Raw genomic sequence first — 18,974 nt, forward strand, 5'->3', positions numbered from 1 at the left:
TTTTATGGCTAGGGTGGTTGAGCATTTCTTGATGTGTCTATTGGCCATTCTTATTTCCTCTTCAGAGAAGTTTCTCTTTAAGTCTTTAACCCACTTATTTATTGGGTAGTTGTTTCTTTGAGGATTTATTTTTGGAGGATTTGATTTTTTGAGTTCCAGGTATATTTTAGATATGAGACCCTTGTCTGTTGTATGGCTAGTGAAGTACTTCTCCCCATCCATGGGCTTTCTATTGATCTTGCTAACTATGTCCTTTGCCATGCAAGAAGCTCTGCAATTTCATGCAATCCCTTTTGTCCAATCTTTCTTTGATTTGTTGTGTTTCTGGGTCTCTTTTAAGAAAAATTTGGCCTGTGCCAAGGTTTAGTCTTGAAAGTTTGTATTGATCAAAAGGAAACCTGCACTTCTAATCCATATGGAAAAGTTTTGAAAAACCAGTTTGTTTTCTTCATCTCTCATAGCCCTTATTGTTTCTCATTTAATACTCTGTGCTCATCTCTATCATTTTTCTCTGGAAGGAGATTTATTCTACCTGTCTTTCTCCATCTTCAGAGTTATATTGTGTCTTGGCATACATACCTATCAGATACTAATAGGTTCCACTATCACTACTTGTGAATACCTAAGAGAGAACTGGATTGACCTACTTTCGGGTCCATAGTGCATGGGTCAGTAGAATGGAGAGATAACTTCATGGGACATGGCAAATTACTCCATATATGAGGCACTGTTCTTAATGATGCTTGCATAAGTGAGGCTACTTTGTCTGTGACTAACACACTATGTGTTTAAAAATGAATTTATTTTTCTCCCTGAAGAACTCTACAAATAGAGTATTGCATGTTATTTTGGCGAATGTAGGGGCCTGGTATCTTCACTTTTATTTGTTGGGTTCTTTATGATTTTGTAATTGTTGTCAGATCATGCTGTGAGTGCAGGTATGGTATTCTCAAACAGATAAGCTCAAATTCAGGAGTTACAGAGACAGGAAGTTTCATTTCTCCTCATGCTCCCAGCAGCTAGAATGGTTTAATGTCTAACTCTGATGCTTTGAGATGTTGGAAGATTAAAGTGTTGGCATTTTCAGAAATTTTTATCAGGAATTGCTTTTAGTGGACAAGGAAAACAGGAGTTAGAAGTATGTTTGGATAGTAAACAGCAGTGATTTCATAAGACTTGAAGGATATTTGTCATTCAGAGCCATGTTTTAGAAGGGGAATAAAAATCATGGAGAACCCTGGGAAGAGTGGCTAGTATTAATGTCTTAAAAAGTTAGAGAGTTAATGGATCATGAATATGAAAATCTAAGGAAAGGAGATAGGGAGAATACACCTTTTTTTATACCTTTGAAGACTAGCATGGAGAACAGAATTTAGGTTGTGTTTACTTGTGTCTCATGAGTAGAGAACTCCCACTACTCAGTGGAAGTTTTATGGACTTAGATTTTAGTTGAATATTAAGTGTACCAGAATAGAATGGGTGGCTTTTTCATCCTAACGTCTTTCCCATCTAAAATTTCTAAGCATTAATTTCACTGTGAAAGAAAGTATACCGGAGATGGGTTTTTTTTAGAAGTTTGAGATAAAAGATACCAATGAAATCACTTGGTATCTTTTTTGCAATTTTGTCATGTTCCTTTAAGGATGTTGTCTTCTGCTGTGTGTGTGTGTGTGTGTGTGTGTGTGTGTGTGTGTGTGTGTGTGTGTGTGTGTGTGTGTGTGTGTGTGTGTGTCTGTGTCTGTGTGTGTGTGTCTGTGTGTGTGATGTTCCTGGAGCTTGAAGTCAGGGCCTGGGTGCTGTTCCTGACCTTTTTGCTCAAGGCTGAGTAGCTAGGATTATGGTTGTGAGCTAGGATTATGGTTGTGAGCTACCGGTGCCCAGCCTCTTTCTTTTTTAATGTGTATGTTCTGGCACTGGAGCTTGAATTCCGTCTTCACAGTCTACCTTGTCTCCCTCCTCCACAGCTGGCACTTGAACCCTGCCTCTCGTTTTTGCCGGATAAATAAATGGAGATGAAAGTCTCACAGACTCTTCTGCCCTGGTGGCTTTCCATTGTGATCTTTAGATCTTAGCCCAGAGTAGCTAGGACCATAGGCATGAGTCACCAGTGACCCTGTCCTGCTTTCCCAATTCAGATTCATACTTAAAAACTTTTTAACTGTTACTAAAAGATACGGGTTACAGTTATATAAGGTGGGTAAAGAGTTCATTTCTTTTTTATCAGTCATGGACATGAACTCTGGGCCTGGGCGCTGCCTCTCACCTCTAGAGCTCAAGGCTAGTTAGTGCTCTACTACTTGAGCCACAATGCCACTTGTAGTTTTCTGATGGTTTATTGGAGATAAGAGTCTCACAGACTGGCATTGAAGCACAATCCTCGGATCTCAGCTTCCTGAGTAGCTAGGATTACAGGTGTGAGCCACTGGTGCCCTGCTAAGAGTACATTTCTTTTTGGACAGTGTCACCATTTCCTTCTCTGTTAGGCTTGTTTAGAGGGAGTCTAGTGTGGACTTCAATCTTTTTTTTTAGTTTTTATTTTTTTATTGTGATTGATTACATAATTTCCCCAATTTCACAGTATTGTGGGATAGTGATGCTGTTAAAGTCACAAACACATTCTAACTTTCCTGGAACAAATCGTCTATTACGGTATAACATTTATGAGTTCTATGAGCTTTGTGATACAGTCATTTCTTCCGCATTGGGTGGTATGTACATTTCTTTTGTTTTGCATAGTATCAGCTGTTCCCTCTTTCCCATTTGTTCCCACCCTCCCATAATTGCCATTAAGTTGCTTAGTTCATTTTGGTCAATGTCCTGTGCAGCTGATGGGTCCCGCTGTTGTATGTTTTTCCCTGATTCCCTCTAGTTCTGTGTCATCTTCCTGGTTCTCCTCTGGTGTACACATATATACCATACATGTGATCAGCAGCATGGAGTTATTTAGTAGTGGTTTGACCAGATGAGTGGAAGTTCTTTGTTTCTTTTTTTTTTTTAATTTAATTTTATTTTATTTGAGAACATACTGTACAGAGGGGCTACAATTACATGGGCAGGATAATGCATACATTTCTTACCAAGCATTGCAGCCTCCTCCTTTGTTTACCCTTCACCTCCCTTCCCAGCCTCCCCCCTCCCCCCCCAATGATACCCCCCCGCCCCCCCCACACCGACATTGTAAAGTTGGTTTTGACATGACATTTTGTACTTCTCATTGTTGCAACAGGTCCACCTGAATCCTTAAACGACTTGTTTATCCCCATCTCCTCCACATGTTATATTGACATCAAATATAGTGAAAGCGGGGGTTACACTGTGGGGGAGGGACATACAAAGCAACAAAGAAATAATCTTATAAATGCATTAGAAACACATGCATGAAAGAAACGAAAACATTAAAATACATATTTAAGGGTTCATTTTCCTAATATCACATTATCTGACCTTTTCCGCTTGACTCATACCTATACTAGATATTGCAAATAAGGGAAACCATGGGACCTATGCTTCTTTGGGCCTGGCTTACTTCACTTAATATAATTTTTTCCAAACCTTTCCATTTCCTAACAAATGGGGAAATGTCATTCTTTCTGATGGAGGCATAGAATTCCTTTGTGTATATATAGCACATTTTCTTGATCCATTCATCTACTGAGGGGCATCTGGCTTGGTTCCATATCTTAGCTATGGTAAATAATGCTGCAATAAACATAGTTGTGCTGGTAGCTTTAGTGTGGTCTTGTTTGTATACATTTGGGTAAATGCCCAAAAGTGGGATTGCTGGATCATAGGGGAGATCTATGTGAAGTCTTTTGAGGAACCTCCATACTGCTTTCCAAAGTGGTTGAACAAGTTTACATTCCCACCAACAATGAAGTAAGGTTCCTTTCTGTCCACATCCCCTCCAGCATCTGTTGTTGTTATAGTTCTTGATTTTTGCTTTTCTAACTGGTGTGAGGTGATATCTCAATGTTGTTTTGATTTGCATTTCTTTGATGGCTAGGGATGTTGAACATTTCTTCATGTGTCTATTGGCCATCCTTCTTTCTTCTTCAGAGAAGCTTCTCTTTAAGTCTTTCACCCACTTATTTATTGGGCAGTTGTTTCTTTGAGGATTTGTTGTTGGGTGGTTTAATTTTTTGAGTTCCAAGTATATTTTAGATATGAGACCCTTGTCTGTTGTATGGCTAGTAAAGATCTTCTCCCAATCGGTGGGCTTTCTATTGATCTTGCTAGCTATGTCATTTGCACTGCAGAAGCTCTGCAACCTTATGCAATCCCATTTGTCCAACCTTTCTTTGATTTGTTGTGCTTCCGGGTCTCTATTCAGAAAATTTCGGCCTGAGCCAAGGAGTCCTAGGGTTTCTCCTATTCCATCCTGTAATGTTTTCAGAGTGTCTGCTTTGAGTTCAAGGTCTTTGATCCATTTGGAGTTGATTCTGGTGCAGGGTGATATATAAGGATCTAGCTTTAGTTTTCTACATGTAGTTAACCAATTTTGCCAGCACCATTTACTGAAGAGGCTGTCTTTCTTCCATTCTATTGTTTTACCTTCCTTATCGAAGATTAGATGGCTATAGGTCTGTAGGTTCATTTCTGGGTTTTCAATTCTATTCCATTGGTCCTGAGGTCTGTTCTTATGCCAATACCAAGCTGTTTTGATTACTATGGCTTTATAGTAGAGTTTGAAATTTGGTATTGATATTCCTCCAGCAGTGTTCTTTCCGTTGAGGAGCGTTTTTGCTATTCGGGGTCTTTTATTGTTCCATATGAATTTTTGGATTGCCTCTTCTATTTCCTTGAAGAATGAGGGTGGAATTTTGATAGGTATTGCGTTGAATTTGTAGATAGCCTTGGGAAGTATTGCCATTTTCACGATGTTAATCTTGCCAATCCAGGAGCATGGGAGGTTTTGCCATTTTTTAAGTTCTGTGTTGATTTCCTTTTTCAAGATTTTAAAGTTTTCATCATAGAGGTCTTTCACTTCTTTGGTTAAGTTAATTCCTAGGTATTTTATTTTTTGTGGGGCTATTACAAATGGAGTTGCTTTCCTAATTTCAGCCACACTTTTCTCATTGTTGGCATATAGAAAAGCCATTGATTTTTGGGGGTTAATTATATACTCTGCTACTTTGCCAAAGTTTTGAATCAGCTTGAGTAATTTGGGAGTGGAGTCTATGGGATTCTTTAAATACAAGATCATGTCATCTGCAAAGAGGGAGAGTTTTATTTCTTCTTTCCCTATTTGGATCCCCTTTATGTCTGCATCTTGTCTTATTGCTGTAGCTAGGCATTCTAATACTAGATTGAAGAGAAGTGGAGAGAGTGGGCATCCTTGTCTTGTTCCTGAGTTAAGAGGAAATGGCTTTAGTTTTTCACCATTGAGTATAATGCTGGCTGTAGGTTTGTCATATACAGCCTTTATTGTATTGAGGAATGATCCATGGATTCCTAATTTTTCCAGAACCTTCATCATAAAGGGGTGTTGGATCTTGTCAAATGCTTTTTCTGCATCTATTGAGATAACCATGTGGTTCTTATTCTTGCTCCTGTTGATGTGATGAATAATAGTAATTGATTTGCGTATATTGTACCAGCTTTGCATCCCTGAAATGAATCCTATTTGATCATGGTGTATGATTTTTTGGATGAATTGTTGAAGTCGATTGGCCAAAATTTTGTTGAGAAGTTTTGCATCAATGTTCATCAAAGAAATGGGTCTATAGTTCTCTTTCTTTGATGAGTCCCTGCCTGGTTTTGGGATGAGGGTTATGATGGCTTCATAGAATGTGTTCGGTAGTGAGCTTTCTCTTTCAATTTCATTGAAGAGTTGGAGGAGTATTGGTGTGAGCTCTGCTTTGAAGGCCTTGTAAAATTCCGCTGTAAAACCATCTGGTCCTGGACTTTTCTTAGTTGGGAGGTCTCTTATTGCTCTTTCTATTTCAATGCTTGATATGGGCCTGTTAAGCTGGTTTAACTCATCTTGGTTCAGTTTTGGCATGTCAATATTTGCTAGCAAAAGGTCCATTTCTGTCAAGTTCTCAAACTTATTAGCATAAAGTTTTGAGAATTATTCCCTTATAATGTTCTGAATCTTGGTTGTTTCCGTGGTGATGTTTCCATTCTCATCTCTGAGTTTATTAATTTGGGTGTGTTCTCTCCTTTTTCTGATAAGGTTTGCTAAGGGTCTGTCAATTTTGTTAAGTTTTTCGAAGAACCAACTCTTTGTTTTGTTGATTCTTTCTATAGTTTTTTTGGATTCTAATTCATTTAATTCTGATTTAATTTTGATTATTTCTTTCCGTCTACTGGATTGGGGTTTATCTTGCTGCTCTTTTTCAAGGAGGTTTAGATGTGTCATTAAATTGTTAGTTTCAGATCTCTCCAATTTGTTGATGTAGGAGCTCAGAGCTATAAACTTGCCTCTGAGTACTGCCTTTTCTGTGTCCCAGAGGAGCTGGTAATTTGTGTGTTCATTTTTGTTGAATAGCATGAACATTTGATTTTCCTTTCTAATCTCTTCCATGACCCACTCATGATTCAGCAGTGTGTTGTTCAGCCTCCATGTGATACCGGACTTTCTTTGGTGGCTTTTGGTGTTGAGTTCTAATTTTATTCCCTTGTGGTCAGAGAGAATGCAAGGTATAACTTCAATGTTTCTGAATTTAGACGTTTGCTTTGTGGCCTAAAATGTGGTCTATTTTAGAAAACGTTCCATGTGCTGCTGAGAAGAACATGTATTCTGATGCTGCTGGGTGAAATGTTCGATAAATGTCTGTTAAGTCTAGTTGATCTATGCAGCTGTTTAGATCTGCGGTTTCTCTGTTGAGTTTTTGCCGAGTTGATCTATCTAGTGGGGAGAGTGGTGTGTTAAAATCCCCAACAATTAATGTCTTTGGATCTATATGGGATTTGAGGGAAAGTAGTGTTTCTTTGATAAATTTGGGTGCTCCATTGTTTGGCGAATAGATATTTAGAATTGTAATATCCTCCTGAAGGAGAGATCCTTTAATTAGTATGTAGCGACCTTCTTTATCTCTTCTCACGAATTTTAATTTGAAGTCTATTTTATCTGATATTAGGATTGCAACTCCCGCCTGTTTATGAGGGCCGTTTGCTTGGTAGATTTTGTTCCAGCCTTTAACATTGAAAATGTGTTTGTTTTTACGGGCAAGATGTGACTCCTGCAGGCAGCAGATAGAAGGGTCTTGTTTTTTAATCCAACTAGACAGTCTATGTCGCTTAATTGGAGAGTTCAGTCCGTTAACGTTAAGAGATAGGACTGAGAGGTATTTGGGAGTTCCTGCCATGTTATCCACCTTCTTGGGGGCTGCGAAAACTGGGTTCTTCCTAAGGTTCTTGGATTCTCAGTTTGGGTGCAGTTTCTTGGCCTTTGTTGAGGTCTTGTTGGTTTTCTATGTGTAGGACATCTTTAAGAATCTTTTGTAGGGTTGGTTTGGTGGAGATGTATTGTTTCAATTTTTCTTTGCTCTGGAAGGTTTTTATTTGGCCTTCAGTTATGAAGGAGAGTTTAGCTGGGTACAGTATTCTTGGTTGATAGTTGTTTGTTTTTAGGGCATGGCATACGTCATTCCAGGCTCTTCTTGCTTTGATTGTCTCTGCTGAGAAATCTGAGGTGATTCTAATTGGTTTCCCTTTATAGGTGATTACCCTTTTCTCCTTGACAGCTTTAAGGATCTTTTCCTTGGTCTGGGTTGATCCTGTGTGGATTATAATGTGACGGTGGGATGTCCTATTCTGGTCTGGTCTATTTGGGGTTCTAAAAGCTTCTTGTATCTGAATAGGCCTATCTTTTTGTATATTTGGGAAGTTCTCTGCTAGGATCCTGATAAACAAATTTCCTAGACCATTAACTTCTGTTTCTAGGTGCTCCTCTACACCCATTATCCTTAGATTGGGCCTTCTGATGGTGTCTTCCAGGTGTTGGATAGACCTATCATATTTCTTGGACTTGTCTTGGATGGTTGTATGTTCTTTCTCTATAATATCTAGGCTGTCTTCAATCCCTGAGATTCGATCTTCTGCATGGTCTAACCTGCTGTCAAGACTCTCTACTTTGTTTTTTATCTCTTTTCCTTCTAATTGGTCAGCTATGATGGCTTCAAGTTCTTTGTTGAAGCTCTGTTTTAGGTCTTGTATGAATTTCTTTACTTCCTTAATTTGGTGTTCAGTGTTTGTTCTCAAATCACTTAGTTGATTGGTTATGGTTTCTTTGGACTCCCATTCCTTCTGTTGGGTTCCATTCAGCATTCCCTTTGTGGTCTCCGTGACTTCCTTCAGCTCTTTGTTAATGGATTCCATGAATGCCTTTAGTGATCTTTGTGTATTCTCTACCTGGTCTCTCAATTCCTGAATTACTCTTTGATTAGCTTCCTCCCGTCTGTGGGATTCCTGCAGTTCTCTTTCCTCCCATTCGTGGGATTCCTGCAGTTCTCTTTGAGTGTTCTCTGCCTGCTCATGCCATTCCTCCCTTTCTCTTTGAGTATTCTCAAGTTGTTCACGCAAATCCTGTATCAGTTTTTGAGTACCATCCTCACGCTTATGATATTCCTGTATAAACTTCTGGGATGCCTCCTCTCTCTCCCTATCACGCTCATACAGAGTCCTTTGTACATTGTCAAACTTCTCATTTATCATGTTTGCTATTAGTGTTTGTAGAGCTATTTGGGAACTCTCCTCTGGATTATTCTTTATCTGTTCTAATCCCTGATTATCAAGATTGGGAATTGAGATACCCGAATTTGCCATTTTTCTTGTGTTTTTCCGGCTTACTCGGCCCATTTGAGATGAAGATTGCACCAGTTTTGTGCTAGAACACTATCTTAAGGCAACCATCAACCAAAGTTTGCCTTTGTACAGTCAATAGTCTACAGGTACATTCTATTCAACATCAAACAACTATATGTTAGACTTCGAACCACAGAAAAGAATTTGGAAAACCAGAAATTATTAGGATTAGGGAGAGATGTGGGTAAAAAATAGGAATAGATTGGTGTGGGGAGGCACAGGGAGAGTTAACTATGTCCTAATCACAATGCAGGAAATGGGTTGGGTAGGATGCAAGTAGAGAGAGAGAGAAAAAGAAGAGATGGAAAGGGGAATGAAGAGAGACCAGAAAAAAATAGAAACATAAAAATTAATGTTATTATAGAGGTTAAAAACCGTCTATTTAGAGAGGAATGTGAATATGTTCAGAGAAGGGGAGGGACATAGAGGAGATGTGAAAAACTTTAAGGATGGGAAAGGGAGAAGAAAAGATCAGAAGTTCAGTAGAGCTAGACCAAAAACAAAAAGATAATTAAGAAAGAAAGAAAAAGAGAAAGAAGACAGAAAAGAAAGGAAAACGCTCATTCACATATTCCTAAAATAAAAATTATAAGATGAGAAAAAAAAAGTTACTGGAAAACAATTATTTTTTCAGAAGAGGCAAAAATTAAAGATTAATAAAAGTTTTAGAAGGGAAAAAAAAATATATATATGGTAACAAAAAACAAAAAACAAGCAAAAAAAAGAAAAGAAGAAGAAGAAAAAAAAAGAAAAAAAGAAAAAAAGTCTTTTGATTTTTTTTTTTTGGGGGGGGGAGGAGTGGGAAGAATCCTGTATCTCCCTTTTGTCTGTAACCAGTCTCTTGTTGGAGTCTCTGGTCAGCTTGAGGTCCTGTGGCTTGATTGGTTTCTTAAGTCGGTTGGTTGGAAGAGGCAGAAAAATGCTCTGCTTTACCCAAGATTTTGAGATCCCCCTCCCAGGTTAGTTTTCTGGGAGGGTGATCTGCTTTGAGAATCACAAAAGAGGGGGATGTGGTGATGAGGCTAGGTTCTGGGTAGAGTTGAGGCCTTTCAACACACAGTAGCTTTTCCCTGGGGCTATTTTGTGATAAAGCTCACAGCGCCCAGCCTGGAGCCATTCTCAGGGTTTCTGTTTTTCAATTGATTGTGGTGGCTGCTAGAGGGAGGGGCAGCCTCTGGCTCTGGTTACCCTGTGAGTCAAGGCACTCCAATGGCTGGCGCCTGAGCTGGGTGACTTTTCCCTGGATGGAGCTGAGTCTGGCAGGTCACTTCGCCGTTAAGTTCTTGTGACCTGCTAAATGACTCGTTTTATTCCAAGGCCTGAGCTGGAGCTAGCAGCTCCTCCGAGCTTTGTCGGTATCCAAGATGGAGATCACCGGTGCTGGGGGGGGGGAGGGGTGGCCTTCCCTCCTCTGCTCCCTGAGAAGGAGTGAGGACGTCGGGCTTGTACTCACGCCGAGTCTTGGATCCTGGGTCGTCTCTGGTCTGCAAACAGCAGGATGAAGATGTCCGCTCCTTGTCGGTTCTTGTTGGTGTTGAGTAGAATCCGCTCGTCCGCTGCGTCCGGCTCCTTCGTCCCGGACTCTCTGTGTCTCAGGTATGACCCCGCAGCAGTGGTCGCCGCCGCGACCCTGCCGCCGCAGCTGCAGCTGATGTGTTTCCTTGGCTTCCCCTCTGTTGTCTAACTCTCTGTCCTGTGATGGCACACTTGGTGTGATTCTCTGGCTTAGTCCTGTTCACTGGAACTCTAAAACTGCTTTCTATGCGAGAGCTTGTTCAGATTCCAGCTTTTCCTCCGCCATCTTCCCGGAACCTCTCCAGTTCTTTGTTTCTTAAGTCTTGTTAATTTTGTTGTATCACCTAACATTTTGGATTTAACATCCACTTATCAGGGACACCATACACCATTTGTCTCTTTGCTTTTGGCTTACCTCGCTCAACATGATTTCTTCTAGCTCCATCCATTTCCCTGCAAATGTCATTATTTTGTCATTTCTAATGGCTACATAATATGCCATTGTGTATAGATACCACAATTTTTGGATCCATTCATCTGTGGTGGGGCATCTGGTTTGTTTCCATATCCTAGCTATTGTGAACAGTGCTGCAGTAAAGTGGAGGTGCATGTGTCCTTGTATACTGGTTCCTGTTGTTCAGGATAGATGCCTAGAAGTGGTATGACTGGGTCATAAGGGAGGTCAATATTTAGCTTTTTGAGGACCCTCCAGACTGCTTTCCAAAGTGGTTGTATAAGTGTACATTCCCACCAGCAGTGTAATAGGGTTCCTCTTTCTCCACGTCCCCTTCAGCATTTGTCATTGGCTGATTTGTGGATGTGGGACATTCTGACTGGGGTAAGGTGGTATCTCATGGTTGTCTTTATTTGCATTTCCTTCACCACCAGGGATGGTGAACATTCCCTCATGTGTTTCTTTGCCATTTTTTATCTCTTCATCTGAGAAGTCTCTCTTTAATTCCCTTGTCCATTTAGTAATTGGTTTGTTAGGTTTGAGAGGGATTAGTTTCTTTTTTTTTTAAATTTATTTTTTATTGTGAAAATACTGTACAGAGGGGTTAAAATTACATGGGCAAGATAATGAGTACATTTCTTATCAAGCATTGTAGCCTCCTCCTTTGTTTCCCCTACCCATCCCTTCCCATCCTCCCCCCGGCCCCATCACCAAATCTCCCCGCCCCCCCCCAAGTTGTAAAGTTCTTTTTTGACATAACAATTTGTACTTCTCATTGTTGCAACGGGTCCTCCTGTATCCTCATTTAAACGACTTGTTTTTCCCCTTCCCCTGGGATTAGTTTCTTGAGTTCCCTGTATATACTGGATATTAACCCCTTGTTTGATATATTGCTGGTAAATATTTTTCCCAATTAGTTGGTTGTCTTTTTAGCTTGGTTGCGATAGCTTTAGCTGTGCAGAAGCTTTTTATTTTAAGGTAGTCCCATTTGTCGAGTCACTCTCCTAATTTGTTGTGACTCTGGGACTCTGTTCAGGAAGTTTCTTCTTGTGCCTATAAGTTCAAGTGTCTCTCCTACTCTGTCCTGCAGTAGTTTCAGAGATTCAGGTTTAATGTTAAGATCTTTAATTCATTTTGAGTTGATGTTGGTGCATGGTGATAGGCTGGGGTCCACTTTTACTTTTCTGCATGTGGCCGCCCACTTTTCCCAACACCAGTGGTTGAAGAGGCTTTGTTTCTTCCATTGTATGCCTTTTAGCCTTCAATCTTAAGGACTAGTTTATCTTTACTGCTGCGCCCTGATTCCTCTGAATTCACTCTTATTCCTCAGGTTTTCAGTGAAATCTGTTCACTTTGGTTGTTTAAAAACCAGATGTTTCAGCATAGCTTGAGCTATGGGGATTGTGTTGCTTACTACTTATGCTAGTTCTTCTCCCAACTGTGTGACGTTACCTAGTGTTTGAACAGTGTATTACTCAGATAAAGACAAATCAGCACATCTGTAGATTCTTGGAAAATTTTACTTATATAGCTGTATCCTCTGAAGTTTTTTGACTTTAAAGTGGTAGCTGCTTCAGCCTTACCTGATACCAGACTTTATCCCTGACTTACATTGCCTGTGAGTGTTCTGTTGTCTGTAGGTTCTCCTCTGTGTGTTGGGGTTTGGAACTTTTCTCTAGGCAGAAAGCCCAGCTGTGGGGTTGACTTTGTTTCTCTTTTCTCCTGGACCAAAGTGGTTTTTTTTTGTCTTTTTGTGTAGTATCTAAACATAGTTCTTTCTTCTATTTTGTCTGGTTTTCTAGTTGCTGTATAGGAAGGCAAGTGTAGAACTTGAAAGCAAAAGTTCTCTCCATAATAGAGTGTTTGATATAATATAGTAAAATTACTTGGTGTACTAGTTGATCTAGTATAAGATTTTTAAAGGTAAACAGAACTAATTATTCTTGAAACATACTCATCTTTGTAATGTATATTGATTCCCATACTAAGAATCAGCATAGTCTTTTAGGACAAAGTTGAGCTATAATTTTCATACAGTAAAACTTTTTTTCTGCAATATGCCTTTGTGTTGAGAAATAATGGTTATGTTAATACTGTATAATCACAGTATATTGTGATGCACAGATACAGAATATTTTCTGTATTTGTATGGCTCACTGAGATATAAGAATATTTTCATTATCTGAGGGAGTTCCTTCATGCCAGTTTGTAGCCACACCTTTCTGTCTGTTCACAGCATTTGCCAACCATTGATCTGTTTCTGACTATAGTTTCCCCTTGTTTAGAAAAATGTTTACTATGTGCAGATCAATATTTTTTTTTCTTTTGCCAGTCCTGGGGCTTGAACTCAGGATTTGAGTGTTGTCCCTGACCCTTTCTGTACTTAAGGCTAGCACTCTACCACTTGAGCCACAGCACTATTTCCTAAATTTTTTGAGAAGTCATTTGAAAATAAGAATCTCATGGACTTTCCTGTCTGGGTGGCTTCGAATATGATCTTCAGCTCTCAGTCTTCAGAGTAGCTGAGAAGCTAAGATTGCAGGCACGAGTCAGCAGACCACCATTGCCTGGCTATTGGAACCTTTCTTTCTTTCTTTTGGCAATATGAAGTACCACTTGAGCCACATCCTTAGTCCTTTCTTCTGCATGCCTCTATCTATCTACCTATTTACCTGTCTATCTATCTGTCTGTCTGTCTATCTATCTATCTATCTATCTATCTATCTATCTATCTATCTATCTATCTATCTATCTATCTATCTATCTGTCTGTCTGTCTGTCTGTCTGTCTGTCTGTCTGTCTGTCTGTCTGTCTGTCTGTCTGTCTATCTATCTATCTATCTATCTATCTATCTATCCATCTATCTATCTACAGGGAGTAGTTATTATTTTGCTCTATATTCTCAGAGATGTCAGTTCAAAATGGCAGGGAGGGCATGGCAAAGCAGAATCAATCATACGATGGCAACTAGAAAGCAGAAATAGCTAGTTTGTTTTTGGTTCTGATCATCGGTTTTGCTTGTGCTGGCTTTGGACTACAATTCTGCCTCTACTTTGTAAGCAGCTGTGATTATAGGCATACACTGTGTCTTTGGATTCTCTTTTTATTCTTTTCACTCTGTAGCCCGAGCATCCTTGAATGGATATGAATGTAGCTTAGGCTCGCCTCAGACTCACAATACTCATATCTTAGTCTCTAGAGTATTGGCATTATAGGCATGCACTACACTACAATATTTGGTTATACTTTAGCTTTATGCTTTATATTTTTTCTTAATTTTCATACTGAAAATTAAAACAGTGAATTTTCATAATGTGAACTTGTTCAGAATCTTTTTTTTTTTTTTTTTTGTCGGTCATGGGGCTTGAACTCTAGGCCTGGGCTTTGTCCCTCAGCTCTTCAGCTCAAGGCGAGCGCTCTACCACTTGAGGTACAGCGCCACTTCCGGTTTTCTCGTGGTTTATTGGAGATAGGAGTCTATCGGTCTTTCCTGCCTGGGCTGGCTTTGAACCGCGATCCTCAGATCTCGGCCTCCTGAGTAGCTAGGATTACAGGTGTGAGCCACCAGCGCCCAGCATTGTTCAGAATCTTTAAGAGACTGTATGCCCCTTCTAGGAAGATAACTATAGTCCTGACTTTTATCTTAGATTAATTTTGTTTGCTTTTATACTTTACATACTTATAGTACATTTTGTATCTAGCTTCTTCCACAACATTTTTGTATTATTTGACCATGTTGTATTTTGGATGTGGTATTCCATTTTGTCACTATGTTATATTTTATTTATCCCACAGTTGTTAAGCATTGAAATAGTTTCCGTGTTGTAGCTATCACAAATACGGCTGCTCTGAATATTTTTGTTTATGTCTTTTTTTTGGCCAATACTGGGGCTTGAACTCAGGGCCCAGGCACTGTCCCTGAGCTTCTTTTGCTCAAGGCTATCACTCTACCACTTGAGTCACAGTGCTATTTCCTGTTGTACTGAGGAATTGTTCTCAGGGATTCATGCATGCTAGGCAAGCACTGTACAATTAAGCTGTCTTCTGATGAACCACTACACATATGTAGCATAGTAGATACTGGCCAGTTTTCCAAAGAGGAGAACCTACTATGGTTCCACATGCGGTGTGTATTTATTTCCCTTGCTGTTCCACATTCTTCCCAGTACTTAGTATTGTAAGTCACTCTTAAAGAATTGAAACATATAAATGGTTGGGCACTGGTGGTTCATGCTTGTAAACCTAGCTCTTCAGGAAGTTGAGACCTGGGGTTGTGGTTCAAAGACAGCCCAGGCAGGAAAATCTGCAAGACTCTTCTCTCTAATGAACCAGCAAACAAAGTAGGAAGTGGAGCTGTTCCCCAAGTGGTAGAGTACTATCCTTGAGGAAAACAGCTCATAGACATCACCTAGGCCCTGAGTTTTAAGTCCCTGGACTGCTACAAACCCCCCACAATATATGCAAATGTATTTTCCCAGTATAGTAGTAATGACATTGATGTTGCTATCTAGGGAAAGGACATTATTAGCGGGGGTTTAGATGCCTTAGAATTCATTGGGAAGAAGACAATGGATGTAATAGCAGAACGGGATCCTGTATTTAAAATGACTAAGGGTTTGATGAACCGGAATTCTGCACTGTCTCAGGTACTGTTACCTTTACTGGTTTGATTGCTGTTTTCTGTTGTTTGTGTGTTGTTTTTTTTTTAATTTGAATTTTTCCCTTTGTTACCTTGGGACTTTGTTAGTGTGTTTTCTTGTAAAGAATTATCAATGCATTATAAAATTAAGGCATTTTTTATGGGCTGGATTTTTTTTATGGGTTTGTCTAATGCTTAGACAAACAGCCAGCTCTTTTCTTTCTGCAGTCGCCTCTGTCAGTGCAGTACAAAATCCTGAGCACTGTCAAGATTACTTATTAGGTTACTGTTGAAACCACTTTTGGAAATGCATGTGGCTCCTTAGGTGCTGCTGTCTAGCATCAAATTTTGTTTAGCTTCTTTTTTATTTCTATGCAGCTCCTGATCCTTAGTGAATTTGACTTGCTGAATGAAGGGTAGTACTTTATACTAGAACTTATACTAGAACTTAGCTTTGCTTCTTTCCACTCTTAAAAACTTTCCCTTGAGCTCTTATTATTTGCTGCATCTATGCTTCCATCTCTTTTTAGGTTTTACAGTAAGAGGCCAAGGAAAAAGAAGAGCTAAGACCTCCAATGAGGTAGCCATGGAAATAGACAAGAAAACTCATTGTGAGCTACCCTTTGATGAACTTCAAGAACATCTAGAAGTTCTGGCGATGCTTTCCCAAGAAAGTGAAATAAAGGTAATTCCAATCCCAAACTCCCAGCTGAAAAGAGTCTTCAAAGAAAAAACGTTGCATGGTTTCTTTTCACTTTGTATATTTGGAAGATGAAATGTGTCTCTGAAGGAGATGTGGGTTGCTGGAAATATTATAATAGAAGAAAAATATCCCCTACTGTTTAATTGTTAGAAATAGTGAATAAGTCAAATATTTCTCTTAAAATTATAGAAAAAGAACAGGGCTGGGAAGGTGGCTCAGTGGTAGAGCGCTTGCCTTGCATGCCTGAGGCCCTGGGTTCGATTCCTCAGCACCACATAAGCAAAAAGAAAAAGAACAGAGGTCTTAGTATAAGATATCCTTTTCTTTCACTTTAGTCTTTCATTTTCTGTTTTTTCTCCAGTGTCATGGGTTTTTAGGTGTCAAAAAGCCTGTTATAGCTGCTAATTTGTATATAATTTCCTGTTAGTTCATCTCCTCTGATAATCTAAGACAATCTTTCTTCTTCTTCTTCTTCTTCTTCTTCTTCTTCTTCTTCTTCTTCTTCTTCTTCTTCTTCTTCTTCTTCTTCTTCTTCTTCTTCTTCTTCTTCTTCTTCTTCTTCTTCTTCTTCTTCTTCTTCTTCTTCTTCTTCTTCTTCTTCTTCTTCTTCTTCTTCTTCTTCTTCTTCTTCTTCTTCTTCTTCTTCTTCTTCTTCTTCTTCTTCTTCTTCTTCTTCTCCTTCTCCTTCTTCTCCTTCTTCTCCTTCTTCTCCTTCTTCTCCTTCTTCTCCTTCTCCTTCTTCTCCTTCTCCTTCTCCTTCTCCTTCTCCTCCTTCTCCTTCTCCTCCTTCTCCTTCTCCTTCTCCTTCTCCTTCTCCTTCTCCTTCTCCTTCTCCTTCTTCTTCTCCTTCTTCTTCTTCTCCTCCTTCTTCTCCTTCTCCTTCTTCTCCTTCTTCTCCTTCTTCTCCTTCTTCTCCTCCTTCTCCTTCTTCTTCTCCTTCTCCTTCTTCTCCTTCTTCTCCTTCTCCTCCTTCTCCTCCTTCTCCTCCTTCTCCTCCTTCTCCTCCTCCTCCTCCTCCTCCTCCTCCTCCTCCTCCTCCTCCTCCTCCTCCTCCTCCTCCTCCTCCTCCTCCTCCTCCTCCTCCTCCTCCTTCTTCTCCTTCTCCTTCTTCTCCTTCTTCTCCTTCTTCTCCTTCTTCTTCGTTGGTCTTGGGGCTTATACTCTGGCCCTGAGTGCTGTGCCTCAGCTCTTCAGCCCAAGGCAGGCACTTACCACTTGAGCCACAGCAACACTTTCAGTATTTATTCTGGTGGTTTATTGGAGATAAGAGTTTCATGGCTTTTCCTGCCTGGGCTTCGAAGTCATGCTTAAGCACTGATAATTTTCATTTATCTTTTGGCCTATATTACTTTTGGAAATACAAATTCTGTCTATTTTCCTATAATATCTACCCTTTAGTGTTACGGTTATTAAAAAAATTAGTTCTGGCTCTAATCCTAGCTCAGGAGGCTGAGATCTGAGGTTAATTGAAAGCCACACCAGACAGGTTATTTTTGATAAACAACTCAGAAAGCTGGAAGTAGTGCTGTAGCTCCAAGTGTATATCCGCTATCCTTGAGAACAAAGAGCCTCAGGGATAGCTCCCGGGTCAAGCTCCAGGATCTGAAAAAAAAAAAAATTACTACTGGGTACTGCAATCCTAGCTATTTAGGAGAATGAAATCTGATGATTATGGTGGGAAGCCAGCTCAGATAAGAGTGTCTGTGAGACTTTTATCTCCAATTAACCACCAAAAAGCTGGAAGTTGTGCTGTGGTTCAAATAATGCAGTGCTAGACTTGAGCACAAAAGCTACGCCCCCAGGCCTTGAGTTCAAGCCCTAGGACCAACACAAACACACACACACACACACACACACACACACACACACACACACACACACACACAGAGCTGTGCTGGCATGAGCTCTTCAGTCTTTTCTCCTTATGAGATTTTTTTCATTAATATTTACACAATATTTTATTATTTTCATTCAGGTGAAATCTTTCCTTAATTCTCTGAGTGGAGAAGAATTAGAGGCTCTCATATTTGAATTAGAACAACTCAGAAGCATTTTCCCTAGCAGAATTTTATGAGGAAGAGGAAGAAGAGAAAAAAGGTAATATGAAAATTCAGAATCGGAGTGGGAAGATGCAATGTATTTATTATTACTAGAGTATTTATTATTACTAGGGTATTTATTATTATTATTAATATTATTACTAGATTATTTATTATTACTAGAGTAATTTGTGTGTTTGTGTGTGTGCACGCACAATGCCTGTGCTGGTCCTGGGGCTTGAACTCAAGGTCTGCTTGCTGTCCCTGACCTTCTTTGCTTAAAGTTAGACCTTTAAGGACTTGAGCCACACCTCTACTTCCAGCTTATTTTTTGTGATTAGAGATAGGAGTCTCATGGAGTTTTCTTCCTAGGCTGGCTTCCAACTGTGATCCCGAGATCTCAGCTGCCTGAGTAGCAGTCTGACAAGGATAGCCACTGGCACCCTGCATCTCTCTCTTTTTTGCAGTGAGAATTTTCATGTAGAATTCTTTTTGCAACTTTCCCCCATCTAGGTGTTCAGACACGTCAGCCTCTTGCTTATGTCTTCTTTTTTTGTTCCCTGTCAGACTCCTCTTAGCATCCCTCATACTGATATTGTTCATACACCCCTGCCAGTGATTACAGTTAAAGATTGCTCTTTTCAGAGTTTGTCCTCAGTTTGGCTGATGTTTCTTTATATCTCTGGATACTTCATCTGTGCCTTGTGACTTGTGGGATCCTTAATCCCATCTTGAATTGAGGCAGAAAAGGTGGTAGTACCTAAAACATGAGTGACAATCTTCCCCCTCCCTGCCTCCACAATTTAAAGCCTGTAT

At 39.8% G+C, this 18,974-nt stretch overlaps 1 protein-coding gene across 15 annotated transcripts in view; it reads left to right on the forward strand.

Annotated features, from left to right (window-relative positions):
- Positions 1-18,974, forward strand: part of LOC138815266 (hepatoma-derived growth factor-related protein 2-like) — a 256,847-nt gene that overhangs the window by 208,864 nt on the left and 29,009 nt on the right. For 14 of the 15 annotated variants that reach the window (XR_011368274.1, XR_011368257.1, XR_011368267.1 and 11 more), the window contains 2 exons: positions 15,947-16,101; positions 18,095-18,216. The gene's annotated coding sequence lies outside the window, so the exon portion shown is untranslated. The remainder of the gene's footprint in view (positions 1-15,946; positions 16,102-18,094; positions 18,217-18,974) is intronic. The other variant, XR_011368271.1, reaches the window with a different exon arrangement.

The sequence above is a fragment of the Dipodomys merriami genome, unplaced genomic scaffold (assembly GCF_024711535.1).
Source record: "Dipodomys merriami isolate MVZ:Mamm:240054 unplaced genomic scaffold, mDipMer1.0.p SCAF_1084, whole genome shotgun sequence".
NCBI classification, from domain to species: domain Eukaryota; kingdom Metazoa; phylum Chordata; class Mammalia; order Rodentia; family Heteromyidae; genus Dipodomys; species Dipodomys merriami.